The sequence below is a fragment of the Penaeus japonicus genome, unplaced genomic scaffold (genome assembly GCF_977035675.1).
Source record: "Penaeus japonicus unplaced genomic scaffold, GWHDUDI00000001_assembly GWHDUDI00000029, whole genome shotgun sequence".
NCBI lineage: Eukaryota > Metazoa > Arthropoda > Malacostraca > Decapoda > Penaeidae > Penaeus > Penaeus japonicus.
In genome coordinates, this window is record NW_028234431.1 from 5,050,330 (window position 1) to 5,054,863 (window position 4,534).

Consider the following 4,534-nt stretch of genomic DNA (forward strand, 5'->3'; position numbering starts at 1 on the left):
ATATATAATAAGATATATCTATACTATATATAAATATATCGTAGTTAATGAATATATGTACATATATGGTATATATACATATAAATAATAAATAACATAATATAAATATATATAACACATACATATAAATAACATATCATATTATAATTATAATATATATAAATCAATATATATAAATATATATAAGATTATAAATAAATATATATCTATATAAATATTTCCATATATAATATAATATATATATAAATAAAAATATATATATATTATAATATATATATACATACATATACATATATTCAAATATATGAATATATAAATATATACCAATATATATAGATCTGTTTGGCCCAGCCACTGGGCTGCACAAGCCAGTGTATCCCTGGTACTGGTCCCAAGCCTGGAAAAATGGGTAGGGTTTGTGTCAGGAACAACATCCAGTAGTCAATCCAAATAGTGCTGAGAGGTGAGAAAATGGAGAGGAGAAAATAGTATGTACTATGTGTGCAAGAGACGAAATGGAAGGGGATTGAGGCTAGAAACATGGGTGGGAGTTTCAAGCTCTTCTATTATGGGAGGAAAGGTGTTGGTGCGGTTATAGGAAAATTATGTTGAAAAGGTGGAAGAAGTGAAGAGAGTGTCTGACAGAGTAATGAGTGTGAAGTTGGAAATAGAAGTGGTAATAATGAGTATCATAAGTGCATAAGCTCCACAAGTTGCCTATGAGATAGAAGAGAAAGAAGAGTTTTGGGAGGATACAGATGAACTGATGGATGGTATCCCACAAGAAGAAATAGTATTGATTGGGACACTGGGGACATATGGCCTCAAGGACAGGAATGCAGAAAAGTAGAGGATAACTGATTTTGCCCAAAGAATGGATTTGACTGTTCTAAAACACACACACACACACACACACACACACACACACACACACACACACACACACACACACACACACACACACACACACACACACCTCTCTGTCTCTCTCCCTCCCTCCCTCCCTCCCTCCCTCTCTCCCTCTCCCTACCCTCTTGCTCCCCCCCACTCCCATCCATGGAAGCAAGCCTCTCGTATCTACTCTCATCCCTCTTTACCCTCATACCACCCACCCTCCCTGTTAATGGAAGTAAGCCACTTGTCTTATCTCCTCCTCTCTCTCTCTCTCTCTCTCTCTCTCTCCTCCTGTCACTCTCATTCTCCCCTAGCACTCTTCTTCCTCTCAACTCTCACTCTCACTCTCAGTTCTCACCACTCTCTCACCTCCTGTCTCTCTCTCTCTCTCTCTCTCTCTCTCTCTCTCTCTTTCTCTCTCTCTCTCTCAAATCATTAGGACTAATAACCTTTAAAAAGTCAAATCTCAGAATAACCTTCACTAACATATGTGAAAAGTGGTGGCCATTTCTAAGTTAACATTTCTCAATTGTATTTTGATGCATTTAAATAACCAATTACATAATGTTGCTTAGAAAAAAACACCAATGAACACATTTATTTGAAAGAATAAGAAAACAACTCTCAAATTCATTGAACCTTTGATATCTCAATTTATTTTTAAACTTCTTATTCTTAAACAAATTGTAATAAATACAGAAAATATACATTATTTATGAATGAGAAAAAAGATAAAAAAAAGGAGCCTTTAACTGATTTTAGGAATTAAACCTAAGAAGCTGTAATTCATTCAGAGGAATTCAATTACCAACCATTTCAGTAAATGATAATGCAAAAGACAATGTCCCGAATAAGGCAGCTAATGGCACAAAAAACGACAAAATTATGGAAAAAAGGTTCTACAAAAATATAACATTCAAAATACAAGCTGCTTGACCTAAAGACCAAGGACTATTAAATTTGTTTTTGGGGCATCAACTTTGCAGATATTATTTAGCATCTCAAAACAGATAGAAAAATCTATACACTGGAGATGATTATGGTGGATGGTTAATGTACATATGATACAGACATACCGTGGAATTTCCATCATCTTTTTTATTGTGATGAAAGGTTGTTATCTTAACCACAATAAACCAGAATGGAAAAACACCAACAGCCAACTTCCTGCCACTTCAATTATAATTCTAAGCAAAATCTCATCAGCATGTACAATGCTTTTTAAACTATATACTATGTGCAGTCGTATATATAAAATATAATTATATATATATATATATATATATAAATATATATATATATATATATCATATAAATATATATAAATAAAAATATATATATAATATAATATCTATATATATAATATATAAAAATAATATATATATATTATAAATATAAAATAAATAAATATATATATATACTATATATAATATATATATATATATATATATATAAATATATATAGAATATAATAAATAAATTATATATATATATATATATTTAATATAATAAATAATATATATATATAGATATAAATATATCTATAAAATATCTATAAATAATATAAATAATATAGTAAAAAATATATAAAAAAAATAAAAAATTATCTATATAATATATATAATTATATAACTATATATAGATATAGATATATAATATATAAATATTATAAAATATATATAAATAAATAATATAAAGTGATATAATAAATATAATCAAATAAATATATATAAAAAGTATATATAAACATAAATCTAATCCAAATAAAAACAATATAACACAAAATAAATAAAATAAAAAAATATACAAAAAATATAAATAAATATAAAAAATATCTAATAATATATAAATATAAAAATAAAAAAAAAATAATAAAATCACAAAAAATAAAACTAAAAATAAACAAATCACTCAAAATATAACTCGAAATTAACAAACTATCATAACAAAACTAACTCACTATTCCAACAAAAAAACACCTCACTCTAAAAATCTAAAAACACATATAAAAAAAAAAATAATATATAAATCAAGGAAAAAATAAAATCAAACAAAATCTCAAACATATCAAACTATAACAATAACCGCACACCAAAAAAACCACTCAAACAAACAAACACACACTCAAACAACACAACATCACTAACTATGACAACAACACACTAACACTACCAATCACGACACCAACTCAACAAACAACACACACACTACACAACCACAACACACACACACACACACACACAGCACAGACTCACACACACAAAACAAACACAAAAACACACAACACAACCAAACAACCAACAACCAAACAACCAAACTACCAACAACCAAAACAAAACCAAAAACAACAACAAAACCAAAAACAACAACAAAACCAAAAAAAATACAAATTAACACATACCTTACAACAACAACCCTAAATAACATAAATAACCAAAAATAACCAACAGACTTAAACAAAAAAATCACTTAAAAAATAATACACACACCCACAAACCACACCATCCACCACACAACACACAAATCCACAAACACACACAACCACACCAACCACACACCCCATCACCCACACACACACACACTAAACCCCCAACAACCCAACACAACCACACTAAAACACCAAACACCACAAACCCACACAACCAACAACAAAACACAACACACCCCCACACACCCCAACCCCCAACAACACACCCAAACCCACACAAAAACACACCACAACACCCCCCAACAAAATACCCCAACACACACAAAAACACACACACACACCCACACATCACCCACCCTACATACACCCCCCACACACACACCCAATAAACCCACACATACACCAACCCAAAACCACCACACCTCACCACACACACAATACACACACCACCCCCACCCAACACACACACTCCACACAACAACAACACACCCCAAACACCACCCCCACCAACACAGTCCCACCCACCAATCCACACCCTAATCACACCCACCCACTCACAACCACACACACGCCAAAAAAAACACACAAACAACCCACTACAAACACACCCAACCCAAAAACATCCCTCCACCATAATAAACTATATACCCTCCCCTCACCACATTAACCACACAAACTTCCAACCACCACTTTACCCATACTTCAACACTTCTTTATTTACAATACCACCCCTACCAAAACAAATGTGTAACAACACACCACCCCACAACCATCACAACACACACCCCCATCCACATCTATATGCACCAACACACACACAAATACACACACCACACACAACCCCACACCCCCAAACACAACACACACCACACACACACACACATTAAACCACACCACAACACCACACAAACACCACCCACACCCCCAAACACACACACACAACACACCACACCACACCACAACACACACACACACCCACACCACACAACAACCACACACACCAAACAACCACCAACACACACACACACACACACCACACACACACACAAACAACACCACAACAAACACACAAATATCCCAACCCCCACACACACACACCACACCACCCACACACCAAACACACAAAAACACACACACACACACACAAACCAAAAAAACACAAAAACACACACACACAACACACACACACACCAAACACACAACCCACAACAC